Consider the following 21,082-nt stretch of genomic DNA (forward strand, 5'->3'; position numbering starts at 1 on the left):
AGCAACTCCAACCTGGGCAGCAGAGCGAGACCCTGTCTCAAAAAAAGAAAAGAACAAAAAGAAAATTTTTAAAAAAATCTAAGGACTGAGCTCCATAATATAAGTAATAATTTTGATATTTTAAGAGGCATCTGGGTAAAGAGATTCACTATGATTACTGTGGTAATGGCCCTTTCCTCAGGAGGCTCATGGAAGTAGATCCAGTTGACTTGATAATTATTAATGGTTTTTGTTTGATGTCATATAAATGGCCACACCTGGCTACATATAATTTGTATATGACTTAATGGTATGTGAAGCTCTTTCATATGCATTTTTTTTTTCTGAGACAGAGTTTCACTCTTGTTGCCCAGGATGTAGTACCATGGCATGATCTCAGCTCATTGCAATTTCTGCCTCCTGGGTTCAAGAGATTCTCTTGCCTCAGTCTCCCGTGTAGCTGGGATTACAGGCGCCTACCACCATGCCCAGCTAATTTTTGTATTTTTAGTAGAGACAGGGTTTCACCATGTTGGCCAGACTAGTCTCAAGCTCCTGACCTCAGGTGATCGACACACCTTGGCCTCCTAAAGTGCTGGGATTAACGTGTAAGCCACTGTACCGGCCCATGCATTTTTTGTTTGTTTTTACTTGATCTTCACAGCCAACCTGTGAAGACCGCAGGTCATGCCAGATTATTCTCCCTTTACAGAGATGGAAACAGAGGGTCCATGAGCTTAAGTGATTTTTCCTAAGCTAAAATAAATATACAGATAGATGTTAGATAGATAGATAGATAGATAGATAGATAGATAGATAGATAGAGATAAATGTAGGTAGATAGATAGAGACAGATAGACAGAAACCAAAAGACAGGCAGAAACAGAGACAGACAAACCAGACAGACCTTTTGTGTGGGAACCTGAGATGCAAACCCATGTCTTGTGATTCTTAGTCCAATTTTATTCTATAGTATCATGTTGCCTCCCTGACAGGGGTTGTAGTTTCTCCCTCACTGGAAAACTATAAGATAGGGGAGAAGAAAGAGTTCAGGAGCCATTCAGATTAGATAAAGAATATTGATGTAACTGCCATGGGCACTCCTCCTAGTTTTTGGTTTTTGTTTTTCGTTTTTACGTCCATTCATTGTTGAACACTACTCTGAGACCAGCATTGTGCTAGACGTTGGATAAAGGTATACTGCATATGGATAGATTAACCTGGAGGAAGAAAATACAGGTTTATTAAACAAAGAGGAAAAAGTTAACAAACATATAACAGTAATAACACATTATTAACATATATCAAGTATTTGTGTATCCAATCCTCACAGCAACCCCAATATTAACCTTATTTTATGGCTGAAAAGAAAGGCTGAGAGAGACCAGGCAGTCTGCTCTAGAGCCCATGCTATTAACTAAATGCCCTCATTCCTCTTCATGAGGAAGTGATCAGTAAGTACTGAATGTAAATACTGTGGTATTGTAGAGAAGTAATAATATCAGTGGAGCTAGAATTTTCCTGGGCAGTTCTTGTGAAGTACTAAATCTTAAGTGGAGCTTTGAAGGACGTGCAGGATTCAGACAGATAAAGGAGAAAGAAGATGGCGTTTCAGGTAGGAGGAGCATAAACTAAAACACAGAGGTAGAAATGGGAATGAGCATGGATATGGGCATACACAGAGAGCTGTCCTGATTGGAAGGTTTCATCAGAGATCAGTGAAAGTTTCCATACCTGTGGTAGGTATGGAAAGGCCCTGAAGGCCACACCAAGGCAATTAGAGTTTGTTCATCAGGCATCCACAACAACTTCTCTGAAAGGGACTGACAATAATAACTAATACTTCTTAAGCTCTTATTCTGTGTTTGGCTCTGCACTAAGTATTTTACATGCCTTACTCTACTTAAGTCCTAGAAGGGAGGATTTTTTGAGATGAAGAAACTAAGGCAGAATGTAATTAGAAAACTTACTCAAGTCTTCACAGCTAGTGAGTACAAAAGTGGGATTTGAACCCATACCCAGCATTCTTAAAGCAGTGTGGGGCATGGTCTCCAATAGCCTTTCCAGAAGGGTTAATTGCCAATAAAAGAAAGATGGTCCTGGCAACCATGGTGGTGACCAGGGTAGAGATGCTGGCCTGCGGCATCCAATCTGAGGAACTGCTGTGATATAGATCAGGCAAGCAGAAGGGAGGGGAGTGTTGAGAAAGTGAATGCGTCCAGAAAACTGGTTTTAGACCTTGCTAGAAAGATTTCGGGAGCCATTTGGTGATCAAAGACTAGTGTGGCCCACAGATTGGCATGTTTCATTCTGAGCCTAGTTTCATCTTTTGTAAAAAGAGATGTTTATGACTACGCTACCAACTTCCAATTCAATTCTACAGTTCTGCAAAAATGAAGCCAGGTTTTCAGCATCTGGAGACTGATCTGTCTTTCATAGAAGGAGACATTTGGATGGGTAGCTAGTTTGAAGTAGAGGTGGTGCGGGTAATTTTTTTTAAACTGTTCATAGATACTGAGTATATGATAAAACTTTTAAGAATAAATGGTTTACAGGCAGTTAGAAATCCGCACTGGAGTTAGGATATGAGAGAAGGGCTAAAAGAAGATCAAGTTTCTTCCTCAGGCCAGCCTCCTTTACTACATCAGATGAGGGCAGCTGCCAACCTCCGGGTCAACTGACCTTGGCTGTCACACTCTAGCTTTGGTCTCCTCCATATAGTGACCCAGAGAACCTGTCTGTGTGCAAAATATAATGACAGAGGATATTACTTAACATCCTCTTTATACAAGGCATCTGCTAGGCACTTTACCCATAATAACTACCCCATAAAATTCTTATGACAGCCATCTAAGGTAGGCTTTTAATCCTATATTAACCACTTCTCTCCTGCTTTATTCTGGTCCCAGCCACCATCACCTCCTTCCTGGATTACTGCAGTAGCCTCCTAACTGGTCTTTCTGCTTCTATTCTGCTCCCACTACAGTCTATTTCCAACAGAATAGTTAGAGTGATCCTTTTAAAAGATTAATCAGATTATGTCATCCCTCTGCTCAAAACTCTGCAATAGAGGGTTGCCAGTATTCAGAGGTCCTACATGGGCTGTTCCCCTGATTTCCTCTCTGACCTCATTTCCAACTACTTTTCTCCATGCCCACTTCAATCCCTTCCCCCGACCTCTTTCTGTTCCTAGAACATGCTTGACATGCTTCTTGCCTTTAGGACCATTGTCAGCTGCTTCTGTCTACATCCTCTCCAGAAGATGCCCTCATTTATAATTTCTTCACCAGTTCCAAGTCTCTGCTCAAATATTACCTTCTCAGAGAGGTGTGCCCTGACCATCTTTTAAAAGGTGTAACCCAGCTGGGTGCCATGGCGCGTGCCTGTAACCCCAGCACTATGGGAGGCTGAGGTGGGCAGATCACTTGAGGTCAGGAGTTTGAGACCAGCCTGGCCAACATGGTGAAACCCCATCTCTACTAAAAATATAAAAATTAGCCAGGTGTGATGGCATGCACCTGTAATCCTGGCTACTCTGGAGGCTGAGGCAGGAGAATCACTTGAACCCAGGAGGTAGAGGTTGCAGTGAACTGAGAGCATGCCACTGTCCTCCAGCCTAGGCAGCAGAGCAAGACTCAGTCTCAGGAAAAAACAAAAAAAAAAGAAAGGTGTAACCTGACCTCTTTTTCTTTCTTTTATAGATCTCACCACATTCTGTAATTTTATATAATTTTCTAATATATTTATTATTTTTGGTCTGTCTCCCTCTGCTAGAATGGGAACTTTATGAGGGCAGGAATATTTATCTGTTTAGTTTACTAATGAATCTCATGTACCTAGAACAATGCCTGGTATATAGTAAGTGCTCAGTAAAGACTATTGAATGAATGAATCCCCATTTTAGAGCAGAGGAAACTGAGTTTAGAAAGATGAACCACTTTTCCTATGCAGCACAGTTAGTAAGTCACAGAGCCAGGCTTCAGGCCACCATCTGCTTCACTCCTCCCACAAGATAAAGACTTAAGAATAGATGGATTCCCTGAAAGAAGGATGCTAGATGCAGAAGAGAAGAGGGATTGATGAATGAGATTCAAGTTGTAGCCCAGTTATGAGACAGGAACAAGGAAGAGATCCAGTTGTGGGGACCAGAAGGGACAGAGAGAATTATTGGGTATTAAATAAATGGAGAAAGAAAGATATACTAAATAAAATGGTCATCAGTTTTGTTCTTTGCAAAAGGTAGATCAAGAAGAATAAAGACTAAGGGGGGAACCTATTAACTGAAAGAGTTAATGAAGACCTTAGAAAAAAACTGACTTAACGAAGGAATGAAAGTAGAAGCTGGATTGCAGGTGATTAACAAGTGAAAAAGAATCATTCCTAATATTTCCAGACATTAGATTGAAATCACAGTATGAGGCAAAGGGCAATAGTTGAAACTAAAGTCAAATAAAAGTTTCTTTTCTGGCCGGGCGCGGTGGCTCAAGCCTGTAATCCCAGCACTTTGGGAGGCTGAGGCGGGTGGATCACGAGGTCAAGAGATCGAGACCATCCTGGTCAACATGGTGAAACCCCGTCTCTACTAAAAATACAAAAAATTAGCTGGGCATGGTGGTGCGTGCCTGTAATCCCAGCTACTCAGGAGGCTGAGGCAGGAGAATTGCCTGAACCCAGGAGGCGGAGGTTGTGGTGAGCTGAGATCGCGCCATTGCTCTCCAGCCTGGGTAACATGAGTGAAACTCCGTTTCAAAAAAAAAAGTTTCTTTTTTAAAAAGTTGACGCTTGTTTGAAGGCAGAAGTGGCAAGAGAGATTGAAGGAGCTAGAAAGAGTATGTAAATATGGACACACTGATAAAGAGGGGAGGGTATGTGGCACCCATGGGGAGAATTACGGCCTGATATAAAGAATGATCAAATACTGAAAAATATGTCCTGCTTCTGATTCCACTTCTGTCAAATGGACAGTGGAGTCCATTCACTCATCATGCCAAAGTGCTCTACTCTGTCTTTGAGTCACACAGAGCAATAGGCAGGAAGCACACAGAAGCCCAGTAACAGCAAGGCTGTGGGGCTATGACAGAAACTCCAGTAGGCTCCTGTCAGTCCCCACGCCTCACATTTGTGTCTTTTTATAATAGGCTAATTTTGTAAATCAAAATATTTCTTTATTCTTTGGAAAAATTAATTTTTGAAGAGATAATATATTCACATGGTTTAAAATTACAGACATTTAAAAATACTCAGTAAATCTCCCTCTCATCCTTATCACTCCATCTTGAGTTCTCACTTCACCATACATGATCACTGTCATTTTTAGTACTTACATATTTTTTAAGAAGGACTTTACATAGATAAGCCAATGAAAACAAAATTTTAAGGGAATATTTTTAAAACTGGGGAATCAGTTGCAACCATTACTTCTCCACAAATAAAATCTCCTAGTAAACTCTGAGTTCCCAAGGGATGGCCCTTTTCCCAGTCTTTCTGTGTGGGTTGAGGGGACTTTGCTTAACTCTGGCTGATTTACCCAGAACCCACTGTGTGAATAAATTACTAGAGCATCTTAGGTCTGAGTGCTCAACACCTACCGGAACTTCTCAAGGCCTAAAATTCAAAATGAGAAGCTAAGTCAAGTAATGGAACCAGGCACATTTGTTCTGATACACTCAAGAAATAGAATAAAAACAATAAGGAGATACAAGGGAAGAATATACCTGGAACAGATAAAATCAAACAGAATGGTGAAAATTTAACTTAGCATGATACCTGGATATATGTAATATAAGTAATAGGGATTGGCAAACTATGGCCTGTGAGCCAAATCTGGCCCAATGCCTACTTTTTAAAATAATGTTTTATTGGAACACAGCCATGCTGTTTGTCAGTGGCTGCTTTTGTGTTACAGTGATAGAGTTGAATAGTTGTGACAGAGACCACATGGCCTACAAAGGGTAAAGATTTATTCTTTTGCCTTTTGCAGAACAAATTTGCTGACCTCTGCTCTTGAGTAAGGAAGAAGAGAGGGAAATAATTTCTGATCAGCATCTACTGTGTGCCAGGTTCTGAAGTAGATTCTTTCATTTAACTTATATAACAACCCTATGGAGCTGTTATTGGTCCCATTTTACAGATGAGGACTCCAGGCTTAAATCCAAATGACTTGCTCAGGGTTATAATGCTGCTAAATGTGAGATCTGGGATTCCAGCTGGGATGCCAGAGATATCCTGGTTTTCTCTGTGAGATATAATCAAATGCCAGGGAATTTAGACGATAATCACATATTCAAATAAAACTATGAAGCCCACAAACCACTACTAGATAAGTAAATAAACAGCGTGACTTCTTCCTCATGACCTGAAGAGAAATGAACTGGTTGGTAAGTGGCCACTTGTACAAGGTGGGTAATTATTGATGCGGGGTTAATAGATGTATAATTCCTAGGGGAGCTGGCAGAAGGCAGCACAGGGTATGCTACCTCAGTGAAGCATTTCAGGAGATCTGTTCTTTGGGATACAGTGCACGGTCCACTTCTCACATCAAGAGCTTTTTGCTCCCACTAAATTCTCAAAATTTGTCCTGGAAGATATGACTTTGTTAAGCTGAATTCAGTGATATGGAGTTGATGAATGCATGACATAGCTGAGCCCATTTCTCCACAAGAGATGTAGATGTCTTCAAATGTCAAATTAGAGCATCTTGATTATAATTCAATTACTTACCTGTTGTATATATAACCTAATTTAACAAACTTCTCTGCCAGCTAAGGATGTCCTTGCACATAAGTTATTTTGGACTCATTGCAGCAAATATTTAGCTGAGCGCTTGCTCTTTTTAACTAGACTGTGTAAAATTGCAGTCAAGTGTGCTTCCAATTTTGTGGTAGCAGCACAAAGGTGGCCACCACTGCTCTTGCTAGAGATGGAGCTTGGAAGTGGTAGTTAATACCTGTGCAATATGAAGGTAGAAAAGTTTTTCCCTGTGATTAACTTGGTACTCATGTTTACATTTATTTTCCAAGAGGTAGAATAGGTCCAGAGGGACCCATCCTATCATTCACCACTCATTTTAATTGTATATTGACACATCTGTTAGTGACACCATACTGATGGTAGCAGTCATTAAGGAGTATCATGTTCTTCTGAGTTTTCTTTATTGTGGTAAAAAAATACATAACAAAATATACTATCTTAATCATTTTTAAGTGTATAGTTTAGTAGTGTTAGGAATCTTTACATGGTTGTAAAACAGATCTCCAGAACTTTTTTGTCTTGCAAACCTGAAACTCTATGCCCATTAAATAACAGGTACCCTTTCCCTCTCCCTACTACTCTCTGGTAACCACCATTCTACTTTCTGTCTCTATAATTTTGACTATTCTAAATACCTCATCTAAGTGGAATCATATAGTGTTTGTCTTTTTATATCTGGCTTGTTTCACTTAGCATGTCCTCAAGGTTCATCCATGTTGTAGCATGTGACAGGATTTCTTTCCTTTTTAGGGCTGAATAATATTTCATTAAATGTTTATTCCATTCTTTTTTTATCCATTCATCTGTCAGTAGACATTTGGATTGCTTCCACCTCTTGGTTATTGTGAGTAATGCTGCTATGAACGTGGGTGTACAATTATCTCTTTGCTTTCGGTTCTTCGGGGTATATACTAAAAAATAGGATTGCTGGATTATATGGTTGTTCTGTTTTTAATTTTTGAGGAATCTCTTTGCTGTTTTTCAAAGTAGTTGCACCATTTTATAACCCCACCAACAGAGTATAGAGTTCCAGTTTCTCCATATCCTTGTCAATACTTGTTACTTTCTAGTTTTTTTTAATACTAGCCATCCTAATGGGTGTGAGGTGATATATCATTGTGGTTTTGATTTCCAATTCTCTGATGAATAATGATGTTCAGCATTTTTCCATATGCTTGTTGGATATTTGTATATCATCTTTGGAGAAATGTCAAGTCCATTACCCATATTTTAATAGTGTTATTTGAGTTTTGTTGTTCAGTTGTGGGAGCTCATTATATATTCTTTTTTTGTTTTTGTTTTTTAATTGAGACAGGGTCTTGCTCTGTCACCTAGGCTGGGGTGTGGTGGCATGATTACAGTTCACTGTAGCCTTGACCTCCCAGGCTCAATCGATCCACCTGCCTCAGACTCCTGAGTAGCTGACTACAGGCATGCACCCCCATGCCTGGTTAATTTTTGCATTCTTTGTAGAGACATGGTTTCATTCTGTTGTCCAGGCTGGTCTCAGACTCATGGGCTCAAGCAATTGACTTGCCTCAATCCCAAAGTGCTGGGATTACAGGCATGAGTCCCCACACCTAGCCCATTCTGACTATTAACACCTTATTATATGTATGATTTGCAAATTATTTTCTCCCATTCTGTAGCCTTTTTACTCTATTGGTGGTGTCCTTTGAAGCACCAAGTTTTTAAGTTTGATGTAGTTTCATTTATCTATTTTTCCTTTTGTTGCCTGTGTCTTTGGAGCCATAATTGAAAAATCATTGCCAAGCCCCGTACCATGAAGTTTTTCCTCAGAGTTTTCTTCTAGAAGTTTTGTCATTTTGGGTCTTATGGTTAAGTCTTTGAGTTCTCTTTTTTTTTATTTCAATGTAGTTAGCACTCATATTTTAAGGCTCTCACTCCAGGCCTTCTTTTAGGGTAGGACACAGCTACAAGGCTAAGGCTAAGTCATCTTCTGGGATTTGTCTTGAAAAACAAAATGCTTTGAGAGTCAGTCTTTTTGTTGTTGTTGTTTGTTTGTTTGTTTTTGTTTTTTTGAGACAGGTGACTCTGTCATCCAGGCTGGAGTTGGTGGCGTGATCGTAGCTCACTTCAAGTCTCGACCTCCTGGAGCTCAGTTGATCTTCCCAACTCAGCCTACCCAGTAGCTAGGACTACAGGTGCACACCATCATGCCTGGATAATTTTCATATTAATTTTTGTATTTTTTGTAGAGATGGAATTTCGCCATTTTGCCCAGGCTGGTCTCAAACTCTTTGGCTCAAGCCATCCTCCATCTTGGCCTCCCAAAGTGCTGGGATTATTGACATAAGGCACCGCTTGGCCCATTATAGCCTACTTTTTTTTTTTAAAAAAAGTCCTATATATTATTTACTTGATTTGAGATTCAAATAAGTCCCATTTGAAACACAGCTGTATCCTTTTTTATTCACTCACAGAGTGACTTACAATCACGGTTCTGCTATAAATTCTCACTTGCCTTTGATGCTTCCTTTATACCCACCACGCACCAGTTTTCCTAGTGTCGATGGATTACTAGTGTGCTATACACTACTTAGGCATTGGAGTGATCTCTTAGGAGTATCCTTATCAGATAGGAAGCATTTTGAGGCTATGGAATTCCACTTTTCTTCATTGGCATTCCATTTTGCATGTGCCTTTCCCTTATGCTAACTTTTTCTTTCACAGTTGCTAGTCCTCTTCTTGTCTCTTAGTCTCTCTCTTCCTTATATCTTCTTTCCCATCGCTTTTCTTTACTTTTCTTCTGGACCTAGTTTTCACTCTCTGTCACCCATTTTATTTAAAAAAAAAAAAAACTTTCCTTCCTTGAGAGAGTCTTCTACCTTCTTCCTCTGGTATTGTCCTAGAGATTCTTAGATTCCAAATATGATGGCACTATGAGTTGTCTCTTCATTACCGTTCCAGCTTGAGCCCTTGATCTTTTCAGTGCATTTCTTAGTTTTTGAAATATGTATCCAAAAAGTCAAGGAATTATTTAGATACAAGAATAAAGAGAACTAGGATTTAATTAAATATCAAGGAAAAAGACAGATTCTTAAAGAATTGGGTAGTTTAGCTTTGTAATTAAAATGAGAAGATTGAAGAATCTTTAAGGATCACAGATTGAGTATGAGTTGACAGTGCACAAAATTATTAAACAGGAAGTATAGAAGTTGAATACTGTAGGAACTCTGAATACTTTTTATGATGCATAATCTAAAATTTTGTTTTAGATCCTGGACTTAGGACTTGAGGTAGATATGGCAACATAGTTCAAGGCTCTGTGTCTATATACATAGACAATATTTGGTAAGTGCCAAGTGAAAATTCATGCAGTGGGAGAACAGAGAAAAGATGATAATACAAGTGTAGCAATATGAAGCATCACAGGAGAGGGATTACTTGACCTGGGCCTTGGATGATGAATAGAATTTATATAGCAGAGATGAGGAGGCATGTTAGTGACAGGAACTTTTGCATAAGCCAGGGTTGAGGGCAAGAATGTTCAAGGTATGTTTGGGTAATAATAAAGAAAAATCATTGGTGTTTTGGAGTATAGGCTAAGCTACTATAAATAAAGAGACCTCAAAATACAATAAGATAGAAGCCTTTTTCTCTTTTACTTAGAAGTAGATAGTCTAGGGAAGATAGAGGTCATCCTGAGGTCCAGGTTGCCTCTCTCTGTTGCTCTTCTATGGCTCACCACCAATATAATGTCTGCATTCCAGCTTACAAGAAGGGGAAGATGGAGGGCAACCACCTTTGTTTTTATGGATATGACTTGGAAGTTACACATGCCACTTTTGCTCACATCCCACTGACCCACTTTGTCACATAGCGTTATCTGACCTCAAAAACATTTTAGAAATGAGCCTTTAAGCTATGAATATTGGGAGGAGGATGTCTCTTAAACTACTACTTAGAAAGAAATTTGTTAGAGGAAGGGGAATGTGAAGTTAAAAAGAATAGGGCCAAAATATGAGGGACTTTGAATTTCAATTGTTTCCATGGCATAAACACAATAATGAGTGCATGAATAAATGAGTATTTAAGGGAATGAGTAAGTGAACATATCACTGAGTTTGAACTTTATTCTCTAGATCAGGGCTACAAACTAAAATTAAGGGGCCAGGCAGATAATATAAATGAATCATATAGCCAGCTGTAAATGGGGAGTAATGGGACTGAATCAACTGGATGATATGTGACATGTCTAAGGGCAGCCACTAGTCAGCTCCAGGTAGTAGTTGTGTGGGAATGTGGGCCCTTTTTGGCAAGATCTTGGAATTTTTTTAAATAATTAGGAAATCTGGGTTTTATGTGATATCTTGCAATTTTTAGATATTGGGTCTGAGCAATTTTTAAACAAGTCAAATAAAACACGTCTTTGGGATAGTTTAGCCTTTGAGTTACTAATTTGTAATCTTTGTGAAGATGGAAAACTACTTAAAATGTTTGGCCCATAGAGTTGGTAGTTTAAGAAGGTTGATCTGACTGTGGCATGCTGGGCACACCTCTAGCAGTAGTTTTCAACTGTGACTGCAAATTACAATCACAGGGGAGCTTTAAAAAAACTTCAACCTCTATATCCACCCCAGACCAATTAAATCAGAATCCCTGGGGTTGGGTATTTTTTAAAAGTTCTTCAAGATTTGTAATGTACCGTTGTGGTTAAGAGGTAGTCTTCTAAGCCTAATCTTAAGAGTTATTGAAGTAGCCTAGACATGTGGTAAAAAGGGTCTGAACTGTGGGTTTAGAAGCTGACTGAAGAAAGAGATAGATAGGTGGGAGACATTATAAAGGACAAATTGATAAAATTTTGTGGCTGTTTAAAATAAGAGAGTGGGAGAAGGAAGTCAAAAGAGTTGAAATTTGAGGACTGGGAGATATAAGGAATTTAACAAATGTCTCCAAGGGATATGTAAAATTAAGATACACAGTAGTTGAATAGGGCCCAAATCCAATTTGAGAATCTAAGTCAACATAACATTTTAAAAGGTAAGGTTGCACAAGTCTTTTTAAGGATAATAAAAATCTTCTGTGTATATTTTATTGGTTGCAATCCCAGGCCAAAAACTGTAACTTAACATTGCTAATGGATTTGTTGAGACAGCATGTCAGGATCATTGCTCAAGTTTGGTCCAGAAGAACTGCAGGGATCCAAAGCAAATTCCTTCCTGGTTAACAATGTTAGGAATGTTTCAGTCCTGCTTCATTTTGGTTTCTGTAGAGCTTTCAATGGGTCTTGAGTTGTTATGAGTGATGATTTAGCACCACCGTGAGGCTGTATCCAGTCGCTGCATATGGCTGTTGGACTGAAATATATAGGGAAGATGATCTGCCCTTTTGTTTGCAGCTTTAAACATCAAGATGAAAATAGTTCTTTGCGATTTTCTTGGTATGGAAGTCTATGATGCATTAGTATCTTGTATTAAGGTGATAATAGTGCCTAACTGCATTTGATAGCAAATATTACTATCATGATGGAACTCAAAAGATGGATAAAGTCAGCTTTGCATTTTTATTATTTATTTATTTATTTTAGCCTTGAATTTTTAAATTCAACTAAAATAATTCTTGGGACATTAGTGAATTATTCTTTATCTTTAATCTAAAGTCATACTTTATGTTGTGGTAGGATGTTTTGCAAAGACAACAATTTAAAAACAAAACAAAACTTTGACATTTCATGCTCCCTTGCAACATGTCAGGCAGAGTGCTAAGGGGTTTGTTCACTTAATACATCACTCCATTTAATTCTCAAGAAAAATAATTCCTCCTTGATGCAGACACTGTTATATTCTCATTTTATAAATGAGGAGAGACAAAGCGAAGTTAGTAATTTACTCAAGGATATGGAACTTAAACTTTGGGGTCCGTTTAAAATTCCTCTTTTTAGTTACAAAAACTTGAATAAGTCACTTAAAGCTTACTGTTTAAATCTTCTAGTCTCTAAAATGAGATATTAATTATATTTGTCATGCCTTTGCACAGATTGTTATATGAAACTACAAGGAGCAAAGAGGTCATTGTAAATCTAAAGGCTACATAAATATTAGTTTTATTATTATTGTGACTTTTCCTATGAATCTAGGGAATTTGCATCATATATATTAGAAACAATTAAGGTAAGAATTTTAATTCTGCCCCTAAGTAGCATTGTGACCTTGGAAATATAACCTTGCAAGCCTCAGTTTTAAAAAATAAATATTAATAAATGAATAGAATTGAATGATTTATAAATACTTACCTACTCTGAAATTTTATGAGAAACTAACTAGGAGGAATGACTAAGAAAAACACCCATTTCTTTCTGCAATATTTCTTGGCATATATCACTTCAACATAGATGGCTTTGTATTCCATGGAACTTTGGGTGAACTCAAGTTCCCATTAGAAGATTGTAATGGGAAGTGAACATGAGGCTGTGACATTAACAAGCCTGGAGGTATGAACCATTCATGCTGTATTCCTAGCACTATCATATGAAAAGAGCCAGACAGCCTAGAGAATTTGGGGCCTGGCGAGAGTTTATAAGAGGCCAGGAGACCAGGGCCAGTGGTGACAGTAAACAAGTGAGTTACCCGGTAGAAATTAGATATGGATTAGCCTGAATTTATGGTAAATAAGGTCAGCTAAGTGAAGCAGATTAAAAACATTTGCCTTGGCAGACTTGTCATTGTGATGTCTTAAAATTACCCATTAAGCACTGAGGCTTGTGCTCTGTTCAGACAATAAGAGGGAAAATCATTTCAAAAGTGTGGGTTCTGTTTCAAGGTCACTCATGATGTCAGACCATGCCTGAGGTTATAGAATTTTCTATCTCAGAATGGTTGGCTTGAATTTTGCATGGTGATTAAGCAACTTTATCCAGGAAAGGTGCTGCCTTTAATATCAGGTTCATATGCTTTACATTCTCAGGTTGATGAGTCTCAGTGCATTACTTTTTAGGAAGTCCAGTGACTTTACTGTTTGCCTTCATGTTTTATCTAGGAATAATGGAAGTTGTATTTTCTTTTTTTAATGCTTTAAGAAAATCAAAGTGGAAAGGTATCATTTATAGATGACACTCATATTTTTTATTTGTCTAGAGACTATCTAGTATGACTTGCTTGAGAAAGGTGTATGTGTGTGATAGAGGGAGGGAGTCATAATTGGGGATCTAATACTCTTTCTTTTCTTCCTACCTGAGCCCCAAAATAAAGCTGACAAGTTGAATTAACAAAAATACTTTTGCTTTTGATTTATTTTCTATAGCATAGAGAAGACTATTGGTACTCTTTTAAAGTGAAGTTTCAGGCCGGGCATGGTGGCTTTGTAGGCTGAGGCAGGTGGATCACTTGAGGTAAGGAGTTCAAAACCAGCCTGGCCAACATGGTGAAACCCTGTCTCTACTAAAAATATAAAAATTAGCTGGGTGTGGTGGTGGGTGCCTGTAGTCCCAGATACTCAGGAGGCAGAGGCAGGAGAATTGCCTGAACCTGGGAGATGGAGGTTGCAGTGAGCTGAGATTGTGCTATTGCACTCCAGCCTGGTTGACAGAATGAGACTCCAGCTCAATAAATAAAGTTACAGGCTGGATTCTGTAGTGTAATAGTTATTACATTCACCTGACAAAGTTTCATTAAAGCTATTTTCCTTATCCTTATTACATCTGAAGTTCTATATTGTTTGGTGCATGCCAATGTATTTAAAAGACTATTGACCAGAATCTTCTTAATAGGACGCAGGGTCCATGAAAAATCATATTGTTCCCATTTCACTCTCTAGACACACTTTTATACAAGGGAAACGTGGCTGGGAAGAGCTCCAAGAGTAACCTTGCCCGTGATACCAAAAGGATGAATATTCAGAAAAGTAGTAGATGGAGCACCATAGTAAAGGAAAAGATACATTCATAGTAAGAGATTTCTGGAGGAATTCATGTTAATGGGTGAGGGCGTTCTTTGGTACTGGATGGTTATGAAGCATGGCAACTACGAATGCGGGCTCTGGAGCCATATTGTGTAAACCATGTCCCAGCTTATCACCTGTGTTACTCTTATCACCTGTGCTATTGTAAGCAGGTGACTTGACCTCTTTGTGCTCCAGTTTCCTCCTGTAAAAGAGAATTAAAAATCATATCTGCCACAGAGAGTCATGATAAAATGCCTTAAAATATGTAAAGAGCTCAGAATAGTACCTGGCATGTAGTAAGCACTCAATAAATGTTAGCTCTTGTGGTTGTTATTGTTGTTCTTATTATTACTACTGTGGGAGGGGAGGGGTCAGGCCTTAGCAGCTCCTTGTATAGAGATGACTGGTCTTTTGACATCAAATGCCACCACCCTGTTTTCTCCTCCTACCTTCAGCCACCTTGGTTATTATGAAGCTTCAGCCTCCTATACAGCTCTCACATACAATGGTTAAGGGCACCCTTCCCCCTTCGTGGGACCTATGATGGCCACCCCAGGTTCCTGCACCCTCTTCTCTGTAAGACTCTGGGCTTCTTGCCTTGTTAGATGATTCTTGTATTAGAGATAATTCTCCTCTAAGTGGCCCAATAATTTTAATTAAGGTACTTCTTTGACATCTTAGGAAGTTTATGTAGGGAAATTTATGCTATGAATGTGTGTTCAGACAAATACGAACAACATTCTAATTTATAATATTGTCACATAACAACCTTATAAATAATATATACTTATTTATTTATAATTGGTATTCATACATACATTCATTCCTCAGTATCCATGGAGGATTTGTTCCAAGACCCCCTGTGGATAACAAAATTAATGATGCTCAAGTTCCTTATGTAAAATGGTATAGTATTTGCATATAACCTACACACCCTAGTGTGTACTTTAACTCATCTGTAGATTACTTATACGATATAATGTAAATGCTATGTAGATAGTTGTTATACTGTATTGTTTAAAGAATAATAACAAGAAGAAAAAGTCTATACATGTTCAGTACAGATGTCACCATCTATTTTTTAAAAAAATATTTTCAATCCAAGCTTGGTTGAATTTATGGATGTATAACCCACAAATATGGAGGCCTGACTATATTTATAATACATATTTATTATTATATGCTTATCAATAATAATTCTTACAGCACTCTTTAACTAGAGGGAGATTCATTACAGTGTATTAAGGGATGAAAAAGGAAGGGCCCATAAGAGGTTTTGAACTGTCCCTCAAACCCCTGACTGCCAATTATTCAAAGATTGAGAAAGTATGTTGGAAAGGCAGCAATAGATTGGGATGATTTGTTGGGAGAGGAGCATTTGAGCTTGATCTTGAAGAATAGATATGGTGAATGGAGTAGAAGGCATTGGGGGAGTATGTAGGAGACTCCAAAGAGATCAGTTCCCTGTCTAACTGGAAGAGAGATGAGTTGTCTGAACATCTCAGACTTTGGAGGAAGCTCTGTATGCAAGAACTTCAGATGTTAACAGTCAGAAGCATGAAAAATCATTCAGCTCAATGCCCTCATTTTACAAGTAGAGTCTATCTCTCCTGAGCCACAGTACTTCCTGTTAGAGCATCCTGTCTCCTGGTTATTATCAGATCTTGCAAGCTTGTCACAAAGTAGCAGCAAATACTTTCTTTCCCAAGATCAAAACTAAATGTTCCCAGTGCTCTGCAGCTGTTGACTTTTTATCTTTCTATCCTTAAGAGACTATGTGGAGATATCACTTCTCTGAATTCTGCTTATGTTTTAAGATTTTCATAGTTGATTTTGAGGCACAGCCAGTGTCAGAATCACTTAGACAGACAACAGAATGAAGGACAGAATGAAGAAAGTTGAGTGCATTGCATTCTTGGGCCTCATAATGTAGATGATACAAGTAGATCTTCCCTTTACATACTGTTCTAGGTTATCTCATCTATGCCCACGGTCTTCAGTACACCCTGTATGTTGCTTTCTCTGGCTATCTTGCACTAGAGTTCCACGCTTTTACAACTAGCTGGCTTATTAGATGCGTCAACTGAGTAAGTTTAGAAACCAAATTCATGATACATAATATGTTCATGATCTTCCTGCAAACTATTTCTCTTTTGGAACTTTTTATTTCCTTTTTCAGGGAGTGGTACTTCCAACCAAAACAGAAAGTTGGCAGTCATCCCAGATTCTAACATCTTTCTCATCATCCATCACATCCAGTTAGTCCTGTTCATTCTTCCTTTGAGTACTCTCTATAACCTAGCAGGTTCTCTCTGTGTCGACTGAGCTGCCTTAGTTTAGCCTCATCAACTCACTCCTTCAGAGTGCTGCAGCAGCCTTTAAACTGGCTTCTCTGCTCTCAGCCTTACAACTGGCAATCGTTTTCCACATTGCAGCCAGAGTAACTCTTTTAAGAAGCCAATCAGATTCTCTCACTCCCTGCATCAAAACTTAAATGACCATTCCATTGTCTTCGGGATAAAATACAAACTCCAGAGCATGTTGTATGTGGCCTATCTCCTGGCCAGACTGCAACTTCATTTCTTAGTGTTTCCTGTCTAGAGTGTTAGTTAGCCAGGCTCAGCTACTTAGAGTTCTCAGAATAAGCTGTGCTCTCTTGGACTTCATTTTAGGAATGCCATTCTCTGCTCCTCTTACTCCCCTCTATTCTTTTCCTGAATCACTTATGCTTATCTGTCAGGGCCTAACTTCCTGTGTTTCCTCCAGGAAGTCCCCCTTGATGCCCAAAGAGTGAGTTAAATGTCTTTTCAATGGCTCCTGAGCCCTTGGGATGATCTACAGCAAGAGGTTCTCACAGTATGGTCTAGGCACCTCTAGGGGCTCTCAAGACCCTTTCAGGGGGTCCACAAGGTCAAAGCTCTTTTCATATCAATACTAAATGTTATTTGCCTTTTTGCTCTCATTCTGTGTGTAGCAGAGTTTTCAGAAGCTCTATAACATGTGATATTGTAATAGATTAAATGCAGAAGTAGAAATAGAAATCCAGCCATATTCTATTAAGCCAGACAGTCATAAGATTTGCATACAGCTAAAACAATGCCATTCTTTTCATTGTTTTCAAAAACATAGTTCTTTTTAATAATATATTTATGTTAATATATATTATTGTTTTTAGTTAATACATGTTTTTAAATTGCTAAAATAAATATTGATAAAGCCCAAAGAAGTAAAAGCTTTCTGGGGTTCTCAATAATTCTGAATAGGAGGCTAAAGATTAAAAGTTTGAGAACCATGAATCTGCATTATCATACATCTCACACTTCACAGTGCTCTGAACTCTTTAAGAGAAGAATCTGGATTATGTATATGTGAATCCCAAGGACCTAGTACACTTACTGATACATAGTAAATTCTCAATAAATGTTTTTTGATAAACAACTTAATACACAGATGCATGTGCACTCATACACATGTAGTTTGAACCAAAAAAAAGTCAATTTAATCCTTACTTCAGCTGGCCTAATGCTATCCAATAGTGTACTCAATTGGCTAAGCCAATAGTACTCTGAAGTTTTACATTATTCTTAAAAACTCTAGTTCTGTCCCTTTTTTTTTTTTTTTTTGGCCTCTAGAAATCTTTTCTAAAAGATGTCTATGAAAACTTTAAAAATGAATAATTAGGTCTCTTTACTTGATTATACAATTCATAAGTTCTTCTGGCTCAGCTATCTACTGGTGAGTGAATGTTATCTGTCAAGTACTTAACCCTTTTTTTTTTTTTCCTTAGAGACAGAGTCTTGCTCTGTCACCAGGCTAGAGCGCAGTAGTGAATCACAGCTTCTGCAGCCTGGAACTCCTGGGCTCAAGCAATCCTTCCACCTCAGCTTCCTGAGTAGCTGGACTACAGGTGCACACCACCATGCCCAACAAATGTTTTATTTTTTGTAGAGATGGGGTCTCACTATATTCCCCAGGCTGCTCTCAAGCTCCTAGACTCAAATTATCCTCCTGCTTTGACCTCCCAGGGTGCTGGGATGACAGGCATGAGCTACTGTGCCTGGTCTACTTACCTTTTCTGAGTGTCAGATTCCTCATCTGTAAAATGGAGGGAGCTTTGAACTAGGAGAATTCTAAGAGGCTTTTGAAAATTGAGTCTGTACTTCTAATCTCTGTGGGGACTCTTCTTTCTCCTTCACCCCTTTGCAAGAAGACGTGTTTAGATAATACTGTTTTCTGTCTTCTTGGTTCTCATGACAGTACACTGGTTGAGTTGTCACCATTTACTGACTTACCACCCCGAGGCTCTCTGGTAGAAAGTTGGCCATGGCATTTTCTTGCTCATTCAGTACAATAAACTTTACACATGGAATTCCAGTTTTTTTCTGAAAATAATAACTTTGTTATTACTGAATAATATCTTTGTTATATGTTCCTTGGAGGAAATTTAGGATATTTACATAAACAACTCAACAATCACGTGTATCTTAGTATTCTACAAATACTACCATCAAGCTACATGCACTCTTGTTACAGATACCTGATTTGCAAGGAGTTCTTACTAATCAGGAAAGCATTTAGAGCTAATCTAAACAAGGAATAAAACATTTACAGGTCTGTACTTCAGCGTCAAGGAGTCAGCCCTTTTCACTAAAACTTCACAGACGTGTCCAGAAATGTTGATTTAAAGTGATTGACTAGCCCTAACAAGGCTGGAGGAGACTTTGAACTGTAGAAAAAAGAAAGACTGAGAAAGTGGAAAAAAGAGGAGAAGTAGGGGAATAGAGAAGAGGAGTGGGGAACAAGGGAGAGGAGGGGCTGGTGAAGAGAGAAGACAAAAAAGAGGCAAAAGAGTAGAAATAGTGAAGGATGAAAGAAAAGAAAGGCTGAAAAGAGAGAGCACAGAGTATAGGAAGAATGATCTAAAATAGGGCTCTGATAGGAATGATTGATCTATATTTCAAGAGCTGGGGTTCTCACAGAAGCTTGGAAAATAGGAGTGAACAACAGAGAATGTGCCTGTCCTTTGTTTTCTCTCTGTGGACCTTGTCGGAATAAATCTGGTTAGAGAGAGAACATAGCACAGTCCAGAGCTTAGACTCTGGAACAAAACTATTTAATAACCATTTAATATCTATATGACCTTAAATAAATTCTATAACTTCTCTAGGCCTTGACCTCTTCCTCTCTACAGTAGGGAAATGTGACTATTCAATAACTTCACAAGTTATTAGAATAGCTGGTAGATAGCACCTAAACCTTAAGTATTGTGAATTATAACACTAGACATGAAAAACCTATAATTAAACCGTTAAACTATCATAATCCTAAATTCTGAGTTATGAGTATCTCAGATCCTCATTTGAGACTTAGAGGCAGATAAAGATGATCTGATCTGCTTATCCAGAGCCTCTGGAGGATTGGGGGTGATTGAGGCAAGGTCTCACCTAGAGGAAGTCGGCAAAGCTTTGGGGCTTTCTTTCACCTGAGTGAGAGGTCCCCAGCTTCATATCTGACAGTGTTTGGAGCTTGTAAGTGTTTGATCTTGCCTGTGCTTCAGTTTCCTCCCTATAAAATGGAGAGTGCAGGAATATTATGTCATAGGGTTGTTGTAAGGATTATGTAAGTGCCTGGTAAGTGCTCAGTTAATATTAACCTATTGTTTGTTCCAGTTTATTCCCATTTTTTTATTCATAACTATTTTTATTAGACTTTGATAATATGAATTCCAATCTTGTTTTGCCCTTAGAGTGATTGATAATTTTTTTTATAAACCATAAGGAGCAACTGAACTCAAAATTTCTAATTTGATAAATGAAACCCTTTCCCATCATGAGAGTTAGGAATCTTTCTGGGTTCTTCTTTTCCCAGTTGAAACCACTGTGAATAAATAGTATTTGAATAAATTGTGAATTAAGTATGATATTCCTTCTACATGATGCTGAGTTCAGAATAGAGCTTCCCACCTGGATAGCTTTAGATAATATCATTCCATTCCTTTTTTTCCTCTCTTTCCCACTGACAGTGTTTACTTTTATTCTGGAACAATTTTATCAGGAATATTTTTATATTCTAAAGCCATCTCATTCAACCGTTAGAAAAGAAGCTAAATATTTCACAAGGCATTTCAGTATTTGAGTTTTCTTTTGGTGGCATCAGAGTCAACACTGACTGACTGAAACCATTTTATTTTCTCTTCAATCTTTGTTCTAAAAGCATACACTACCTCTCCTCTTCTGTCAATTACTTGTACTGTGTTGGATTTTCTAGGTAGGAATGTGGGTATGTAAGTAGAGTCCAAAGCACAACTTTTAACTGTCTAGCACTTTGTCTTGAGCCTCTGGGTCTTGGTGGCACATTAAGTTTAAGTGTATAGTTCGTTGGGAAAGATAAATTGCATTGAGTGCTGATGTGCATAAATCTAAATCTAGTCATTTTATGTAGAAACTATGTG

The 21,082-nt window shown here is 38.3% G+C and overlaps 1 protein-coding gene across 1 annotated transcript in view; it reads left to right on the plus strand.

Annotated features, from left to right (window-relative positions):
• The window catches only part of AKAP6 (A-kinase anchoring protein 6), a gene marked incomplete at its 5' end in the record, with an annotated part of 309,960 nt that overhangs the window by 23,648 nt on the left and 265,230 nt on the right, over positions 1-21,082 (plus strand). The window lies entirely within an intron of this gene.

This window comes from Cebus imitator, unplaced genomic scaffold (assembly GCF_001604975.1).
Source record: "Cebus imitator isolate Cc_AM_T3 unplaced genomic scaffold, Cebus_imitator-1.0 Scaffold44, whole genome shotgun sequence".
NCBI lineage: Eukaryota > Metazoa > Chordata > Mammalia > Primates > Cebidae > Cebus > Cebus imitator.